Source organism: Planococcus citri, chromosome 3, assembly GCF_950023065.1.
Source record: "Planococcus citri chromosome 3, ihPlaCitr1.1, whole genome shotgun sequence".
Classification (NCBI taxonomy): Eukaryota; Metazoa; Arthropoda; class Insecta; order Hemiptera; family Pseudococcidae; genus Planococcus; species Planococcus citri.
Genome location: NC_088679.1, coordinates 21,199,160 through 21,221,312, shown reverse-complemented (window position 1 = coordinate 21,221,312; position 22,153 = coordinate 21,199,160).

Genomic DNA, 22,153 nt, shown 5'->3' with positions numbered 1-22,153 from the left:
CATTGCAGACATCCGGTAATCTCGTATATACTACGTGTATTTCTCCTCCTTATTGATGTACCGTGTATCTTTGTCGTATATATCATGAATCGGTAGAGAAGAAAAAAATGATCGCCTCGAGCTGTCATAACGAACACCTTTAGGTAAATGTACCTACCTACGTAGTACGTACCAGAGATGAGAGAAAGAGAAGAAACGACGAGTAGTTATTTTGGCCAACTCTCCGCATGCGTATGTACGATAATGTAAGAGTACAATGCACGAGCGAAGCGGCAATAATAACAAAAAACAAACGCCAGCGAGCGAAATGATGCGGCCATCATTTGTAATATCATATCGAGGAAATCGTTAAAAATTTACACCACCAATTAAAGGCAGCTTTACGAAAATGTTTAATTAAAATCACGCAGGAAGTCGTTTGATTTAAATATCGTCATTTGCGTTTAAAGAAGCTCGCGATATTGCGCCGACGACCCAGGCTATACTAGCGAACAAATTTCATTCATTTTTCATTTCTTTGCGAATTTAATTTGCTTTATTTAATGTATGGCCATTTTCCCTCCTCTTCAACCTTTCCCTTGATCTAAATTATTTTGAAGCATGGAATAAATAGGTAGGTAGGTAAGTATACGAGTTTCATATCCGAAATGTAATTGTTTTGGATTTGAACAAATCTGATTAGATTTGGACATTCTATGGATTTAACTTAATTTGACCAGATCTGACAGAACAAAGTTCAGACCTGATCTAATCCAATCATTTTCCCTTGGGTAGATTCCTAGGGTAACTGCATGCCTCGGTTTCGACTCCCACGAGAAAACGATTGGATTTGATCAGGTCAGAATAAGATCAGATCAAAATATTCCATGGATGCGATTTTACCTGACCAGATCTGATCAGGCGTGGTCAGATCAGATCCATCGATCTAATAGGGAAGACCTTATTGGATCTGACCAGATATGGTGTGATGAATAGATCTGATTTTGACCAAACTACTAATCAGATCCAGCCTTTTCTCTATTGGGCTTGAAAAAAAAAACAACATCGAAAGGAGGAATAGAAAAAGTGGGGCAAAAATCCTGAATGTTTTCACGATTTCTAAGCAAATTTTGCTCAACTACTCGTATGTTCAATTTTGCTAAAATGTTAAATAAGTATTGAACTTTGGCAGTAATAATGTTTCAAGGGGATGAGCAATTTATCAAATAAATTGATTCAGCACATTTTTATTTATTAATTAAGTTTTTATAAGTATCATTATTATTAGGCAAATTAAATAAAATGACAATTCGTTTCGAAACATTGACAATTTTCCTTAAAATGTAAACAATTCTTTTTGTAGTTTTTGTTAAAAATTTTTCAAAAAAAACTTTTGACTTCTGCATTTACCTACTAAATCCCTCTCTTGGTGCTCCCTAGAAGAACTGGAGAATTGGAAGAGTTCTTATTACATACAATTTTCATATTTTCCAGTCATGACCCTATTCCAGTAGACGTAGGGGCATGCATCATCCCAAATTATCAAAAATTAAATAGATATATTTCAAAAAAAAAAATCGTCAAAATTGCAAGAAATTTGTCAAAATTACAAAATAGATAATTGTTAGAATTTTAAAACCAGTGTTTGTGACAGACACTGTTTAAAACCAGTGGCAGTGACAGACACTGTTTAAAACCAGTGTTTGTGACAGACACTGTTTCAAACCAGTGGTAGTGACAGACACTGATTGAAACCAGTGTTTGTGACAGACACTGTTTAAAACCAGTGGTGGTGACAGACACTGTTTAAAACCAGTGTTTGTGACAGACACTGTTCAAGACCAGTGGCAGTGACAGACATTGTTTCAAACCAGTGGTAGTGACAGACACTGATTGAAACCAGTGTTTGTGACAGACACTGATTGAAGCCAGTGTTTGTGACAAACACTGTTTAAAACCAGTGGTAGTGACAGACACTGTTTAAAACCAGTGGTGGTAACGGACACTGTTTAAAACCAGTGGCAGTGACAGACATTGTCTCAAACCAGTGGCAGTGACAGACACTGTTCAAGACCAGTGGCAGTGACAGACATTGTTTCAAACCAGTGTTTGTGACAGACACTGATTAATACCAGTGTTTGTGACAGACACTGATTGAAACCAGTGTTTGTGACAAACACTGTTTAAAACCAGTGGTAGTGACAGACGCTGTTTAAAACCAGTGGTAGTGACAGACACTGTTTAAAACCAGTGGTAGTGACAGACACTGTTTAAAACCAGTGGTGGTAACGGACACTGTTTAAAACCAGTGTTTGTGACGGTCACTGTTTAAAACTAGTGGTAGTGACAACACTGATAAAAAACCAGTGTTTGTGACAGACACTGTTTAAAACCAGTGCTGGTGACAGACATTGTTTCAAACCAGTGGTAGTGACAAACACTGATTAAAACCAGTGGCAGTGACAGACATTGTCTCAAACCAGTGGCAGTGACAGACACTGTTCAAGACCAGTGGCAGTGACAGACATTGTTTCAAACCAGTGGTAGTGACAGACACTGTTTAAAACCAGTGCTGGTGACAGACATTGTTTCAAACCAGTGGTAGTGACAAACACTGATTAAAACCAGTGGTAGTGACAGACACTGTTTAAGACCAGTGGCGGTGACAGACATTGTTTCAAAGTGGTGTTTGTGATGGACACTGTGCAAAACCAGTGTTTGTGACAGACACTGATTGAAACCACTGTTTGTGACAGACACTGATTGAAACCAGTGTTTGTGACAGACACTGATTGAAACCAGTGTTTGTGACAGACACTGATTGAAACCAGTGTTTGTGACAAACACTGTTTAAAACCAGTGGTAGTGACAAACACTGTTTAAGGGCCGATTCCGCATACATGATTGCATACCCGGTCCGCCTGATTTTCGAGTGTTGAGATCTCGAGATCTATCCGATGAAAATCGATGAAATTTGAAATATAGATACTATGAAGCAATTAGAAAAAAATGTCGGATGGGATTTTTAATTACTTGAATAGTTTTGGAATTATCAATGATTGAAAAGTGTTCAAATTTCGTTCATTTTCAATTTCAAATTCTGCGAAAAATACTCAATCAAATGAAAATCGCTTCCGACATTTTCTTTTAATTGTTTCGAAGTATATATATTTCAAATTTCATCTAATTCTGTTCACTGGATTTCCAGATCTGAAGATGCATGCTGATAAGCAAGGTTTACACGCTGCTAGTTTATTCAATTCAAACTACGGCAAGTAACTTGATTTTTTAATTAATTAACAGATTATCCATTCTATTTCACGATGAAAAATAATAAATACAAGTAAATTTATTTGATCAGAGATGATCAAGTACTTAAAAGTGAATGTTCTTGAATTAAGTAAACTTGCAACGTGTGAATCTTAGTCAAGGATTCTGCCTGCTGCTTATGCAATAAAGTATGCGGAATCGGCCCTTAAAACGAGTGGTAGTGACAGACACTGTTTAAAACCAGTGGTAGTGACAGACACTTTTTAAAACCAGTGGTGGTTACAGACACCGTTTAATTAAAAAAAATTGTCAAAATTCCAAAAACTTTTGTTAAAATTTATAACAAAAAATTGTCAACAGTTTATGGCGAAGTGTCCAAATTTGGCCACTTTGGCGTTCAACTGAAAAAGTTAATGACGTTTTCTGATCATAATTCAAGGTTGTTGAGAACGAAAATGAAGTTCACTTTGCGATTGGACTTTTTTAGGTTCAAATTCAAATATTTTCATTGTAGTGGAATACCTGCAATGTCTCACTGAAGCAGCAACCCATGACACAAATTGACACTAGATTCGGACTCGGCGACATTAAATTAGTTGAAAACGATCTTTTACTCCACTTTTTTGTGAATAAAAAAAATCCTAAAAAGGCAATTGATTGATTGGGGGGGGGGGGGTCGGTGAATTCATTTCCAGTGTCAGACTGCTGCCACAGCTCGTTCTTCTGAACAAAATGACCTGTTTTTGGGGTCAGAAACGAGTCATGAAAATCAGGTCGATGACCTTAAGAAGCCAAACAGACAAGTCAACGACCTTATGAGTTTAGACTGGAAGCTACATGACCTTCAGAAGTCTAACAGACAGGTCAATGGCCTTCGGAGGCTAGATAGGACACAGAATGCCTTCAATAGCCAGACAGAAAGGTCAATAACCTTAGGACAGAAATGAGTCCAAATGACCCTCTAAAGCCAGACAGCTGGGTCAATGACCTTAGGAGGACAGACAGGATATGAGACTGCCTTCAAAAGCCAGACATGTCAATAACCTTAGCATGGCAGAAAGGACTCCAAATGACCCTCAAAAGCTAGACAGCTAGGCCTATGACCTTAGGAGGCCAGACAGGATGTCAGAGTGCCTTCAAAAGCTAGACATACTGGTCAAAATGATCTTTGGAAGCCTGACAGCTAGGTTAGTGACCTTAGGACGCCAGACGGTCTTCTAAAGCCAGACAGGTCAACAACCTTATAGGAGGGCAGAAATGAGTCCAAATGCCCCTCTAAAGCTAGAGAGCCAGGTCAATGATCTTAGGAGGCCAAATAGGATATTAGACTGCCTTCAAAAACCAGACAGACAGACAGACAGACAGACAGACCAATGACCTTTGGAAGCCAGACAGACCAGTTAGGTAATACCCATCGTCGTCGTCGTGGTTCCTTATCCTTGACAGGACATTGGAAATCGCATTTTTGTGGTACCCTAACAGGGTGAGGCGTATGCCTATTGCCACTGCGATTATTCTAGGGAATCGACGTTGTTTCGAGCTTCCACTAGTAGTTTCCCGTTGCTTTCTAGTGACATCTACACAAGCACCTTGGAGCTAGCCGGGTAGTTTAGAGACCCTGAGCTCCTCAGTGTTGACCTCTATAGACGCTCGAACCAGTTTCAGCTTTTTGATTCTGCTAACAGATGGCGTGCATTATCTGTTAGCTCGGCTAAACTGGTAGTCCCACGGTACTTGGCGTGTAATGTTGATAATTGCACGAACGATTTTTTAATTACACGCACAAGCTTGCCTCTGTAGCTGGGTTTGAACCGGGTACCTCGTGAACGGAGGTCCGCGACGAGGCCAGAAAAGACACCAGATACGGCCTTCAAAAAGTCAGAAGGCAGGTCAAAATGACCTTAGGAGGCCACACAGGATTCCAGATGGGCTTCAAAAGCACATAGACAGATCAATGACCTTAGGAGGCCAGACAAGACTCCAAACGGCCTCCTCTCATTTAAAGTGGGCCAGAGGCTGAACCAGAGAAAAGTGTTCAAATTTTGCATTTCTAATGAGATTTCTGACTAATTTGAGGACGCTGAGCACGAAAATGACATTCATTTTGCATTTTTATTTGTATAGCTTGTGAGGTAGACACAATTTCTCACAGAAGCAGCGACCCATCGACTCAAATAGACACTAGATTCAGAGTCGGTGCTCTAGAGTGGGTCGAAAACGACCTTTTATTCGATTTCCTGAAAATTAAAAAAAAATTAAAAAAATGCAAAGAGATTTTTTGAGCAAATAATTTTTTTTTCGCGAATCGAGTCGAAATTGTGGATAGGGGGGGGGGATAACATTTTGAACTTTTACCAATCCAGTTTGACCTGACAAGGTTTGATCAGCTCATTAGATCAAAGTTTTGATCGAATTAACTCTGTTTAAACCTAATCAGATCCAGTAGAGAAGACCTGATACTGGATCTAGCCAAACTTTACTAATACATCTGATCAGACCTTATTAATTGAATGTGATCAAGAGCTGTTCAATTAGATCTGATGGCTATTTGCATCCTGAATATGGCATGATTTAAGTAAGCATTTAATCAGAGCTCATTGGTCTTGGTTTGGCCTGATCCGATTCCGACATCTTCGGATCCGATTTGATCTGACCCGTTCATCAAATCAAAGTTTTGGTCGAATTATTATATCTCTTAAAACAACTAATTTTCGTACTTCGTATTGCCTTATTTTTTTTATTTTTTTATTTTTTTTTGTATTTTGCCAAGCTTACTTTCACACAAATCCAAAATTTTCCATAAGTTCACGAACACATGGCATGACGATGATGACACGTTAAAGTAAAAGTACCCTCACACACACTCTCAGCAAACGATAAAAATGTAATCAAAAATTCTACAAATTATTGTTTTCGTTTCTCATTCAATTAGATGGAATGCCAATTGCGCGAAAGTTGTTTCACGTTTGATGATCCTTACGTCATCGGTCGTTTGATTTGACACTGACTTTGCAAAGATACCATAACGATATCACGATAACTTGCCATATTTGTTGAACGTACGTACGATGGAAAATTATTATTCGCTTATTACTTACTGGATTTTATGTCATTTTATTACTCACACTCCGTATTGTGAATAAAACCAAACAGCAGCGTCGCGACTGCAGATTACAGGTAGGTACACTTGAGTAGGTACTTAGCAGCGGTATATTAAAGCATAATATGTGTATAGTACCTACGTATCTGCGACATACCTTAATTTACCGCTACGTGTATTGTTTCAAACGTCTCGCAACTTTGATCCGATTTACCTAAATTTTACGTGTATAACGTGAAATATTTTCAACGTCAGTTAGGGCAAATTACAATCAAATACGTAGGTATACCTACAAGACGATCCTCGGACGTATAAAAGCCATGCATCTAGGACACAAGGTTAGCGATCTTTTATGACCCGATGGGTACTAGATAGATCATAGGCCGAGGAAAAAAAATTAAAAGAAAGAATAAAACTAGATGTTCCAGTACCTTTACCTACAAAGTAATTAATATTTTTTAAATTTCTGCTCGTTACACGCGTTTCATTTCATAAAGAGTAGCTATTTCGCGGCAGTTTTTTTTTTTTACTTCGACGTGATCTCAACACAATCGATTGAATGATACGCGAGAGCATTTTTCATCGTAAGTACTTCTCGGGTATTTTTAATTAACCCAACGATCATTCTGACCGACATGCTTATTAATCTGGCAAAGTTTCCTCAAACACCATGTAGGTAAGATATTACAACGAGTGTGTATAAAATGCCCCAAGCGTATGAAAAATTTCAATATGGCCCTCGTCGATTATGTCCGACAACTATGACCTTTGATCCGATCCCTATATATGAACAATGGATAAGACTTAATACGCACATAAGGCCAGACAAACCAACATGGAACAGTCACGGATACAATATTTTTCATATTTAAAGATGCGCTTTTGCGAAATACCAAATACATCAAACGCCCTCGGCATCGCATTGCGAAGCGATACCCAGATCGTAATCGTAGCGGATTTCATTACGAAATCCACACGTACGTGTTCGACTCATCATATAGGATCGAAAATTACAATCGCACGGATCAAAGAGCGCGCTCCGCAGCATCAATACCACAAATGATAAGGTTTAACCTTAAATATGGTTTGTAATTTTATTGTATTCTTTGGCAGATGAAATTTTTTTATTGTTGGGATAACTTAACGATGCTGCTTTTGTTATATAAACGGATGGACAATCGCTCGAATGACCACAAACTCATGTACCCCGTCATCGTTCCGCTTCAGTTGCTCTACAAATGAGCATCTCCCTCGGAAATGTGTTTTTTATGTATACTTTTTCCCTTCGACGATGGTCTCTGTGTCACGCGTAATAACATCGCGCCGCATTTCAAAACGATAATGTTTGAATTTACCGGTAATAAAGGATGAAAAAATATCGCGGATTATCGGAAATGCTCCTACCTGTACCTATCGAGGTGACGTTCGAATACTCAATAGGTACAGGTAGGTACCACCTATCAACGAGCAAAAAAGCTTCGCGTTATGACCTAGATTTTTTTCATTAGGTAGAGGTAGTCATCCATCGAATAAGTTTATAGTAATAGTGATGTACCTTTCCTGAAATCACATCTACATTATAATTTCCTATACTGCAAAATAAACATAACCACAATTCCATTAATTTTCACCAATGGTCAAATATGTATATGCAACATAGACCATAGAGGCATAGATACTTACATCGGTAGGCTAATATGTACGAGTATGAAGGTATTGGTACCTCCATTTTGTTCTATAATAAATCTTCGTGTCATTCACATGATTGTGCTCCCTCTACCCTGCTGTCTTCTCGTATGCCTACTCTCTGTAATAAGAAAAAGTACCTGGTATAATAATAAAAGACACTATTGTGGCAGAAAATTAAATTTTTTTCACTATAAGTACCTACGTACTACGTAGTCCAACTTATATGGCCTATATGAGACAGTTTGAAAAGACTTTTCGTTGAAAAGATGAACGAGAGGTGCGAACAAGTGTAACTTATTGAACGAGAGATGGTCCCTGTGCATTTCGTGGAACATGTCACGATGATATTGTTGGAAAAAATATGCAAACGAACAGGTACATACTTACATTTGTGTGCTACTATGTGAACGCACGTGACCAACTGCATTTATGCAAGGTGATGAAAATGTGTCTATTGATATTAATATTATTGATGGTATTTATGGTGTTATTGGGTTTTTGAATTTGATAAATGATAACGTTTGATAGGCCCGTTAGAATTTTGTTGTCATTTGGAGGTAGATACGTATATTAGATTCAATGGCAGGTAGGTAGGTACTGAAAAATTGAATGATCAACATATATGTAAGTATTGTAATGCATAAAACATACCTATTGTAAATATTGGCAGAAAATTAAAAATCTATGAATTTTATCTCAAGTAGTTTGTATTCCATCAAAACAGAGAGTAGCCCCAGTCCTTTTATTGTATTTCCCGCGGGGAGCCCTGATTTCTCATGCTGTATGGAATATTTTGATGAACCAACGTTGAACAAGTGAATGAAATACTCGTATAAACATACCTATAAAAAATTATAAAAATGTCACCAAAATTTTGCAAAATTCAATGAAAGTTAGGTACATAAAACATTTTAAAAACGTGTTGAAAATGACATAAACGCATTATTAAAAGTAGGTACTAAAATAATTAGAAATGAAAAACTAATAAAGTTTCAGTTAAAGTTGGCAAAATTAAGCAAAAATTGCATAAGACGTGGTTAGAATCCGATTGAAATGACGTGCAAGTAGGTACTTGGAAACATGAACATATCATTATCATGTTTCACCAAAACCCTGAAGAAAATGATTGGATTTGATCAAGTATGAACAGATCTAGTCCAATTCAGACTCTGATCTGGTTAGATCTAGTTAAAACGAATAAAATTTATTTGCACGTTCGTTTTATGATTTCTTCCATGATTTTAATATTTTTTCCTCTGCTTTTTTATGCCAGTTTTAATTTAACATTTGTTTTGTTTGTACGATGCTTTCTACAAATTTTTCTAAATTTTGCTGAAATTTTAATTAGGTACATAGATTTTGATAGCTTTAAATGATTTTAATGCTTTTTGAACTTCACAAAAGCTTGCTAAAAATTCATCGGCACGGTTTCATGTTCATTGAAATGATTTTAATGCTGTTGAGTCTTAAGAATGATTTTATGCCATTTTCAACGAGCTTTATGGATGCTGAGTGATTTTAATTATGCTAAAGCATTTCGATCAGTTCTGTATTGTCTTGCAATTTTCACAAAATTTTGCCACATTTTTCTGAAATTTTGTTACCTTCTAGAGATAGTTGTGACCGGCACACCGGCCCTACCAGTTTCAGGAAGGGAGAAGGGGCACATTTGAAGGGATAGAGCACCCAGTCGGACGTCGGAGCTGCACTCTTCGCCACCCCAAGAAACCTTTGGTAGGGCTAGCTGGCAAAACCCTAGCCCAACCTATGCAGTCAAAATCAGCAAAAATTATTTTGAAGGATAGAGTATTGATCCCCCGTGTAGGGACGGGTCAAGAATATCTATGGTACCCTCTGCCTGTCGTAAAAGGCGACTAAAAGAGGACCAGGCAAGCGCGGAGGCCTAGATAGCAGCCCTATCACCGTGATATATCTGGCATGGCTGGTAACCAAGTCAGATGAAAATCAACCTTACTCAAAACTCACAAACAACAGAAAACGGATGGAACTATGGGATCCCAGGCGGAGGTGAACCCCTGGTTAAAATAAAAACACACGCTAACGAAAGGAAATACAAATTCGGAAACTGGAATGTAAGAGGATATGCAGCCAAGGAAGCAGAAATAAGATAAAACAGTATAGGAAAGATTGGAGAAATCATGTCAAAAGGATGGAGGAAACAAGATCACCAAAACAGGTCCTTCAATATACACCAACGGGGAAGAGAAGCAGAGGGAGACCAAGGAGGAAACTCACGGATACCTCAGGCTCATCCTCAACAGGTTCCACACCGCAGCAGACAGGCCAACAGGCCTACCGCTTATAAGGAAACGATGACGACGAGTATTGATATAGAGCTGTTTAAAGCGGTATCCGGACAATTTACCTTGCGCAATTTACCCCGCGCAATTCACCCCGCGCAATTTACCCTGCGCAATTTACCTCCTGAGACAATTTACCTCCAGAGACAATTTATCTCGCGCGAAAATTTACCTCGTAAGATGATTGATCTCGTGAGAAAATTTACCTATTAGCGTGATATGTATCAATCAGAGTTTGAAAACCATTACCTATGCCATCATTCACAATAATTGTTGGTTTTTGGCTGACAATGCACTCCTGCCTCGTAACAGTTCCACATCGATAAGCTAAACCTCGGCTTCCTTCTACTTCTGCCATTTCTAGATGGACAACCTATCCAATTATCCTCGAAATAATCTATGACAGCTTGTGCATCTCCGGGAATAATATCAGAATCGACTAAAATTTCGAACACTTTTTCAACTTCAGAGACAGGAACAAATGCTAATGCAGCAAGATGACGCATGTTTAACGCAAAATCACTATCACTTTCATATCATTGCTTCAAATGAGATGTGTTTATCTGCCGCATTAGACATTTGGTGAAATGAAATAGTGCATGTTTCAAATAGTGTTTCCTTATGCAATAAATTTTCTCACAAGGTAAATTTTCTCACGAGATCAATCATCTTACGAGATAAATTGTCTCAGGAGGTAAATTGCGCAGGGTAAATTGCGCGGGGTGAATTGCGCGGGGTAAATTGCGCAAGGTAAATTGTCCCCAAATCGTTTAAAGCACAATGAAGTCCCAACGTTAGAGCACTCCTCCCATCTCAGAACAAGATGTTTAGCCTCTCAAGGTCGTCTGTTTGACTCGTCTGTCTCACATCTCAAGGTAATTTGTCTGTCTGTCTGGCCTCTTATAAGGCCATTGACCCGTCTACCTTCCTTCCTAAAGTAGTTGACCTATTTATCAACCCTCTCATGATCGTCTGTCTACATGTCTGACCTCATGAGGTCGTTCATACACGTCTGTCTGGCTTCCCAAAGACGTCTGTGCACCTGTCGGGCTTCCCCGGGTCATTGACCCGCCTGTCTAGTTTCTCAAGGTTGCTGCCTCCCTCTCTGGCTTCCCAATGTCATCTGGCTTCTTAAGGTCATGGCCTTTCAAGGTTGTCTGTGTGTCTATCTGGCTTTCCAAGGTCATCTATCTGTCAGTATGTCTGGCTTCTAAAGGTCACTGACCTATCTGTGCAGCTTCTCAAGGTGGTTTGTCTACCTGTCTAGCTTCCTAAGGTCGTCTGTCTGCCAGTCTCGCCTTTTAAGATCATTGACTTTTCTGTCTGTCTTCTTAAGGTCACTGACCTACCCTAGACTCTCATGGACATCTCTTTGTTCAGACCAATCAGCACTGATCAAATCTACTCAGATCTGGCCAGACCCATGCAGATTGGATCTGATCACCTCTGTTTGGTCAAGTACGGGTAGGCCGAATTGGACACAAATGAAGAATATCTAGATCTGATCGGATCTATGTAATTAATCACGTTTGATCAGGTCTGATCGGTCAGCTGTGATCAAATTTACTCCGATTTGACCAGATTAAATCAGATCTGATTAGATTTGAAGAGGTCTAATTCGATCAAAACTCGGATCTAATGAGCTGATCTGATCTGATCAGATCGATGATCGATCAGTTCTGATCAGATTTATTCAGAGCTGGTCAGATCCATGATCCAATCAGGTCTCCCCTATTGGATCTGATCCGTTTTGAACAGATCTAGTCTGATCAAAACTTTACCACTGGACGATGAGTGTTATTGAAACATGCTGAAAACAGCATAAAAACTGTAGGTACATACGTAAGAAGCCACAAAAATTACCATGGAACCATGTCAACTGTTACTTTTAAGGTTTCCAATCAAATTTCACGTAGGAATCTTCCAAGATATCGGGGTACCTAGACCTACCTATATTTTCTCTATTGGAATTTAAGAAAATTCAAATCACTCTCCTATAACAGGGGGTATAATATGCTGGTCCGCCATTTTCTTACAAAAGCGAATTTTCTGTAAGTCGAGAACTATGATATTTAGAGAAATTTTAAAAGAGAGATTTTTTGTAGAGAATGAAAAAATATAATCTTGAAATTTCATGCTGCAGTAGAACTTAAAATTTTGAAAAAATGAATAAAGTCATGACAATTTTTTTGTATTTTTATTTTGTTACATTTTTTAGGTTTTATTGCATGAAATTTCAAGATTTTGCACACTTGATCAAATTTTTTCACTCTCCACAAAAAAGCTCTCTTGCAAAATTTTTCTAAATGTCAAAGTTTTTGACTTAAGTATACTGTATACATATGTAGAAAATTCGCTTTCGCAAGAAAATGGCGGACCAGCATACCCCATGTTATAGTGCCCTACTCTGAGACATTCATCAGAACACTTGTTGGTAATTTTGATTCATGAAAATGACCAGTTAACCGCTCAACCTTCCTGAATATTTAGCCATCGGAACCGCCGTCAAAAACCATTTTATTGGACGCTATAGCACGCCGAGTAGCAACGTGTACTTACCACGTTTCAAAGTTAGCCCATGCAAGCTCTTTAGAGTTATCCTATTTTACAATACTCTCATCAGCAGCTTAGAACCAGTGTTTGTGACAGACACTCTTTAAAACCAGTGTTTGTGATAGACATGGTTTGAAAACAGTGTTTGTGACAGACACTGCTTAAAGCCAGCGTTTGTGACAGACACTGCTTAAAGCCAGCGTTTGTGACAGACACTGTTTACAACCAGTGTTTTTGACAGACACCGCTTAAAACCAGTGTTTGTGACAGACACTGTTTAAAACCAGTGTCTGTGACAGACACTGCTTAAAACCAGTGTTTGTGACAGACACTGCTCAAAGCCAGCGTTTGTGACAGACACTGTTTACCACCAGTGTTTGTGACAGACACTGCTTAAAACCAGTGTTTGTGGCAGACACTGCTTAAAACCAGTGTTTGTGACAGACACTGTTTGAAACCAGTGTTTGTGACAGACACTGTTTAAAACCAGCGTTTGTGACAGACACTGTTTGAAACCAGTGTTTGTGACAGACACTGTTTAAAACCAGTGTTTGTGGCAGACACTGCTTAAAACCAGTGTTTGTGACAGACACTGTTTGAAACCAGTGTTTGTGACAGACACTGCTTAAAACCAGTAATTGTGACAGACACTGCTTAAAACCAGTGTTTGTGGCTGACACTGTTCAGAGGCAATGTAAAATAGGTACGAAAAATAATTTGAAATTTTGTAATTTAGAGGAAATGCATGCAGAACACTTATGGAAATTACTTATGAAATTTGTGTGTTTATGAAGCAATGCAAAATCCGACAATTGTTTGAAATTAGGGCCTGGGGCAATGCAAAATACGCGAATCAATTTGAAATTCGGTAGTTTGATTCCACTCAAAAAACCTGAGCGAGTCCCATTCGACACCTAATATGTATGTATTTTTCAAACTAAATAATGATGAACCTACCTATTCTCGATGTTGAAGTATCGAGCGACGATCAAGCGATACCCGTATCTTAAGGTTTAATGACCCCTAACTAAATGATAATGACGCGTAATATTATACTTTAGGACGAGCACCTAGGTACCTATATTGTAATACTCGGTGATTATTATTTGTTATATTTGATAGTTGCCTTTGACCATTGAGTTTTTAAATTTTCACCGCGTCGCATCGATCGCTTCTTGTCTTGTCCATGTCTCTCAGCTGGTTTGTTCATTCGGTATGTTGTACGAGATTGTAATATAGGTAGGTAAGGCATAGGCAGCATAACCATAGCTCACTTCGTTAGATATACCGCACCGACACCCATTGGCCATTACACATTGAATTTTCATAAGGAAAATAAATTAAACCGTTATTAGATGGTTGTTTGTTACACTTTGCGTTTACATAGGTCTCAGCTGCTGTCCGAGGATGATAAATTACACTTGATTACTCGTACTTGGACGCGAAATATTCGTACTAAATTTCCAATGACCAATACATTAACACGGTTTTCTTTTCCAATCTAATATATTTAAAAATTCAATATATGTAGGTTATTAATTTTATGCGTGCCATGTACGTGCGAAGATGAACGTTACACGATACTTTGAAGCGTAGATACGCGGACGACCGGTGTCCTTTCTGTGATTGGATTCGTTGGTATATTTGCAAAACCGGTACCAATATAGGTATATTTTTCACTCAAATCGAAAATTCCAATCTATAAAAGCCTCCTGTTGACGTATCGGTGTTAATTAATAGCGTATAGACTAAGCCTGTATATACCTATAGCGGAATATTCATCAAACACCCGCGTCTTTAGTCTATTCACATGAGTACATTTTGATAGATAGAAGTACCCAGATGTAGGTAGAGGTACGTGCTGAAGCAGATGGTAAAATGCGGAATCCGGCAAACTGGCCAATTCAGCAAATTGCCTTTGCCATTTCACGTTCTTCTCAACGGCTGTATAACTGCAACAGTCACATCACGTACGATAACTACAAACGGCAGACACATTTGATTGAAATTTCAACGTTTCAGGAATTTATTTCTCTTTAACAATTGGCAGTCAGTAGTCGATTTGTCGACAAGCGAAACGAACCTAATCTCAAACAGATTAAACGATCTATTAGCGCGAAATATACCTCGTAAATCTGGCACTGTGTCAATGGGATACCTGCGACGGTATTAGGTACCTATCGGTGTTAATTTGAGTCATATTTCAGTCTCTAACCATATAAGATTCACGTTCGCAATCTAAAAAGTGGATTACACGCTGATTTGGGCAAAGTGCAAAATATCCTATCGTTTTATAGCCTAAGAATTTATGTACTTAGGTACCTACAATAAAAGGAATTAAACGATCTGATCCGAGATGGACCATTTTAGTACCTACATGTTGGATAAGTTTTACTTTATGTCATCGGATCTTCAATCGAGCGATGAATGTATTCGTATGATGGGGGAGATAACATGATATAGTGAAAATTATGAAAATTAAAATATTCACACAATATGTGTAATTGTGTATTGTGTACTGCTATCGAAAATTACTCTCCAGAGAGCCTTCTGGTCATTTGGTCACCGATTTTGACCACTTCTTAGTTCTTTGTTGTACCAAAGCATGAGAGACTTAGGTATATGGCAGATCTAAAAAAATAATAATAATTCAGAAAACTGAACGGAAAGCTGGTTTGACATATTGAAGGATAATGCAGGCATTTACAGGGACCCAATTTTTTCAACATGATGATTGAATTATAAGATCTTCAGATTTCAGATTTTGAACTTTTGGATTATTATGAGATTTCAGATTAGAGATTGAATATTTTGAGATTTCGGATTATCAAATTTCAGATTTTGACATTTCCTAAATTATGAGATTTGAGATTTGAGAGAAGATTTGAAATATTGAGATTTCCGATTTTGAGATATCACATTTTGAGATTTTGGATTATCAAATAAGATTTCAAATTTTCAGATTTTGAGATTTCAGATTTTGAATTTTGGATTTTGACATTTCGGATCATGAGATTTCAGATTTTGAAATTTCGGATTACTTATATGATTTCAAAATTTGAGATTTGAGATTTTCAGATTTCATATTTTGAGCATTTAGGTTTTGAGATTTTGGAATATCAGATTTCAGATTTTGAACTTTTGAATTCTGACATTTCCTATTATGAGACTTCAGATTTTGAGATTTTGAATCATCAAATAAGGTTTCAGAATTTGAGATTTCAGATTTTCCGAATTCCGAATTTCGATTATTAGATTATTGTAATTTTGGATTTTTGGATTTTGAGATTTCAGATTTTGAGCTTTTGGATTTTGAGATTTGAGATTTTCAGACTTCGGATTACTTACTTAATATGATTTCGAACTTGAATTTTCAGATTTTGAGCTTTTAAATTTTGAGATTTTGGATTTGGATTATGATATATTAGATGTTGAGATTTTAGATATTGAGGTTTCAGATTTTGAGATTTGAGATTTTAGATTGTCGGATTTTGAACTTTTGACATTTTGACATTTTGGATTTTGAGATTTCAGTCTTTGAGATTTCAGATTTTGAACATTTGGATTTTGAGATTTGAGATTTTGAGATTTCGGATTACCTACTTAATATGATTTCGAACTTGAAATGTCAGATTTTGAACTTTTAGATTTTGAGATTTTGGATTATGATATATTAGATTTTGAGATTTCAGATATTGAGGTTTCAGATTTTGAGCTTTTAGATTTTGAGATTTTGAATTTTGAGATTTGAGATTTTCAGACTTCGGATTACTTTATATGATTTCGAACTTGAAATTTCAGATTTTGAGCTTTTAGATTTTGAGATTTTGGATTATGATATATTAGATGTTGAGATTTCAGATATTGAGGTTCCAGATTTTGAGATTTGAGATTGTCGGATTTTGAACTTTTGAATTTTGACATTGGATTTTGAGATTTCAGTCTTTGAGATTTCAGATTTAGAACATTTGGATTTAGAGATTTGAGATTTTGAGATTTCGGATTACTTTATGATTTCTAACTTGAAATGTCAGATTTTGAACTTTTAGATTTTGAGATTTTGGATCATGATATATTAGATGTTGAGATTTCAGATATTGAGGTTTCAGATTTTGAGATTTGAGATTCTCGGATTTTGAACTTTTGAATTTTGACATTTTGGATTTTGAGATTTCAGTCTTTGAGATTTCAGATTTTGAATTTTTGGATTCTGAAATTTGAGATTTTCAGATTTCGGATTAAGTTACTTAATATGACTTATTCGAAGTTGAATTTTCAGATTTTGAGCTTTTACATTTCGAGATTTTGGATTATGATAGATATATTAGATTTTGAGATTTCAGATATTGAGGTTTCAGATTTTGAAATTCGAGATTTGAGATTGTCGGATTTTGAACTTTTGAATTTTGACAATTTGGATTTTGAGATTTCAGTCTTTGAGATTTCAAATTTAGGGATTTCAGATTTTGAACTTTTGGATCTTGAGATTTCGGATTACTTAATAATATGATATTCGAACTTGAAATGTCAGATTTTGAACTTTCTGATTTTGAGATTTTGGATTATGATATATTAGATGTTGAGGTTTTAGATATTGAGGTTTCAGATTTTGAGATTTGAGATTTTGGATTGTCGAATTTTGAACTTTTGAATTTTGACATTTTGGATTTTGAGATTTCAGTCTTTGAGATTTCAAATTTTGAACATTTGGATTTTGAGATTTGAGATTTTGAGATTTCGGATAACTTAATATGATTTCGAACTTGAATTTTCAGATTTTGAGCTTTTACATTTCCAGATTTTGGATTATGATAGATATATTAGATTTTGAGAATTCAGATATATTGAAGTTTCAGATTTTGAAATTCGAGATTTGAGATTCTCGGATTTTGAACTTTTGAATTTTGACAATTTGGATTTTGAGATTTCAGTCTATGAGATTTCAAATTTAGGGATTTCAGATTTTGAACTTTTGGATCTTGAGATTTGAGATTTTGAGATTTCGGATTACTTAATATGATATTCGAACTTGAAATGTCAGATTTTGAACTTTTAGATTTTGAGATTTTGGATTATGATATATTAGATGTTGAGAGTTCAGATATTGAGGTTTCAGATTTTGAGATTTGAGATTCTCGGATTTCGAACTTTTGAATTTTGACATTTTAGATTATGAGATTTCAGGTAGGTAAGGGAAATGTTTAGCAAAAAATAAGAAATATTCCACCGCGAAATGAAAGCTCCAAGTTGAGATCGTTCAAAATGATGCAATTTTTGCGCTCTCGTTACGTTTGGGCAAATTTATTTCTCTTTTCCAAAATAAAAAATTCCGTGTTTGGGGTTTCTAAGAATTGAGGAAAAATGAAAACAAAAATTTTTATAAATCATAATAATATCTATTATGCTATAAAAATTTCCTGCATATTAATACGTACCTATATATCAATTTGAAAAATTGTCTCCTCGATATTTTATTTCACATTAAAAAACTCACCATTTTATTCGTCAAAATTGGTAGGTATTATTTTTTCTCATGATAATTGGCAAATTTTTAATTGACACCTCCCCCCTCCCCCGAGAATAGTTGTTTCGTCCCTGGCTCCAGAAGATTTTCGGATTTTTTTTTGGTATTGAAAAAATGTTGAATTCAATTTTAAAATTTTAAACAATTTTAAATTTATGTACTTATTTAAATTTTTTGAAAAAATCACGATATTGTAGGGGAATTGAGATAGAAATAAGGCAATGTTTGGTTTGTGAAGATCTAATTTTTCAGTTCTGAAATCGATTTTTGGTGGTTTTGCAGCATTTGAGAGCTTCCAGCAACTTTTTTGATTTTCCTGTGTTGAAAAAATGCATAGGTAATTTCATTTAAAAATTTTTGACAAATTTAAAAAAAAAATCAAAATCTAATTTTTATGCAAAAAATTTGCATTATTTGAAGTAGAGAAATGTAGTGTTTGGTTTGTACAGGTTTGATTTTTGAATTCTCAAATCAACGGGTGTTACGTAGTTTCGTACCATTGCAGGGACAGCCTCCAGCAGACTTTTTGGCTTTCATGTGTTGAAAAAAATGCAAAATTTTGATATTTGAAGTTCTGCAACAAATTACCCATCGCTCTCTTTGGCAATGTATTAGTGTACCTCTCAAAGTAAGCGATATGTATACCTATTGAGTACCTACCTATTATTAGAAAGGTTTCCGAAATTTGAAAGTTGTAGAACTAATTTTACCCTATCACCCTTCCAATTGTGCGAGCATGTTTCCAGTCTTTGTTACCTACTTATTTTAACAATTAAACTTGAGAATCGTTTCTTTTTTCTCTCTATAACATAGGTATACTAGATCGCAGATAGGTACTTACCTAATTAGAACTTTCTTTGAATTTGTTTTGGTATATCGACGTACACATATGGTCCATAAAGTTCATTCATTCTCCAAACTAACGCAATGTTGAAGAAAATTTAATTTATCAATATGTCATTTAATATTAGAAAGTATCAGCGTATGGAACTCATAGTAATAAGTACAAACTATTGACCTAGGAAAATTATCAATAATTCTTGCACATACGAGTACCTACGATGAATTCAATATAACCTACTCTCGAGAAGAACAGTCGCCGTTGTGCGAGTAGGTAATTCTCACGACAACGATTCAATTAATCATATAAGAAGAAATGAAATACATCTACATATAAGACGAATAATATGTTATAAAGTATATACTTTTCAGAATGAAAAGAACACATTCCCATATGAATTCATCGTCATACACTTACGATATTCGTAAACATTCCAAACCGATTTACGAGTACAATGACCAAATACGACGACGGCGGCCACTGGCGGTCGATTTGTTTAAAATAAACAAATTTAACAAAATTTACCGTTCGAAAACGGGCCATGTGAAAAAATAACAATACATGTTCAGAAAATCGTTTAAAATTACGACAATTCTGCGATGAAATTAAACGGTAGATGAAGATCACTTCTGTAGGGTAATACGAAAAGGATGAATAATAGCAAGTTATGGATTTCGTTTCGTTTTTTATCCAGGTATTCTTTATTATTGCTTACAATGTAAACTGCGCAGAGGTACCTACTATGTACTAATATAAAGGCTGCCTAATAAACAATGACTGATAGCTGAGCTTCGGATGCTCGGTGTACTGTCATTAAAACATCATCATTATATTTGTTGTTGTTTTTTCCATTCCTATATTATGTACCTACAATACATTAAGTACCTACAAATAACCACATAGACGGACGTCATTAAACGGGTAACGTATATTTTCAATCTTTTTATTCGAATTTCACCCAACTTTTGCTGATAATATATACCCGACTAGGTACTCGTATTTTCGTCAAGTACTCGACTACCGCGGATCCTATAGTAGGTACTGTTAATTTTACGAATATACTAATGATATGCAATTTTTAAGACTTTCTCGAATTTATTGGTGATCTTTGAACTCACGAATTTCAACCTAGCTATACCGTGGGTTGATTGAATGCCAAGTGTGGGATGGTTTTTTTTTATGATGATGAGAATATCTGTTTGTATTGAATTGTCGGACGTTGATGTTGCGGTAGCTCGCGATGATGGGTTAATTTTCACGACCATGATGATAACACGAGAAGAAGTTATATACATTCTTGATGTTTTGAAAGTTGGTGTTAGATGATGGAATTTGTAGCATGTGGTTCCAAGATATCTGCTACGACGACTCCGATGCGAAGAAGAACTGAAATTTCCTACTTATATTGTCTCATTTTTATGAGCAAAAGTCGTGTAGGAAAATGTCATATTTTTCTTGGATGAATTTTGAATCGGAAACTTGGAAAATTTTCAACCAGAATATATCATCTGTGATGTATTTTCCAGATATATCTACCATAAAATATGATTTTATAATATACCTATCAATATAATTTTATAATCTTCTGCATGATTTGACCACAAAATCAGGGCATTGTTTCTCAATAAACGAGATTATATGTAGATAGTTAGAGGCAAAACTCAAGGGCAGAAAAATTTTGAAAATTTAATAAGTAAGTGATATTGTCAACGTTGTGGTCTTTTTTTACATAGGTAGGTACGAAAGTGGTAAGGAGAGTGTGCCTAAGATGGTGCATTTGGTTTTTGAACGTTCCTATAATCAAATACACCGAATTCTGAGACATTTTTATGGAAAATAGTCAGAATAGTCTGAACCTCCCCCAATCCTATACGTAGCCCAAAATGGTGAGCAGACGAGCAGTTTTAGGTACGTACTATCCTCCTATCAGTGACCACAATTGTAAAAAAAAAGAGTCGAGTACGCCATCCTACGAAGGTAGTTGCCTAAGATGACGCACATATATTATCATTATTTAAGGAAAAAGGAACAACCAGGGTCGTCGAGAAACCCACTTGGTGACTTCTGGTGAATCTGCCATCATAAAGTCACTAGAATTCACCAAGGAGTCATCAGACATTCAACAACAATTTCTGGGGCCATGAGCACATTCTGGTGATTTCTTCGCCAAAAAAATTCGCCAGAACAATGACAAAAAACCGACTTGATACTTCTGGTGAATCTGTCACCAAGAAGTCACCAGAATTTACCTAGGATTCTCCTCACATTCAAAAAAATGTTTATGGGCCATGAGGACACTCTGGTGATTTCTTCACTAAAAATTCGTCAGAAAAAAGACAAAAAACCTACTTGGTGACTTCTGGTAAATCTGTCACCAAGAAGTCACCAGAATTCACCAAGGATTCTCCTCACATTCAAAAAAATGTTCATGGGCCATGAGGACATAAACCCACTTGATGACTTCTGATGAATCTGCCATCAAAAAGTCACTAGAATTCACCAAGGAGTCATCAGACATTCAAAAAAAAATTCTGGGGCAATGAGCACATTCTGGTGGTTTCTTCCCCAAAAATTTGTCAGAAAAATGACAAAAAAACTACTTGGTGACTTCTGCTGAATCTGTCACCAAGAAGTCATCAGAATTCACCATCGATTCTCCTCACATTCAAAAAAATTTTCATGGGCCATGAGGAAATTCTGGTGATTTCTTCCCCAAAAATTCACCAGAAAAATGACAAAAAACCCACTTGGTGACTTGTGGTGAATCTACCACCAAGAGGAAGAAGGGGAGGTCAAGCAAGGCTAATACGTTCATCTCTGGTCATGATTGAAAAACATTCCAATTCCACAAAAACAATTGATTCTCTCAGCCATCT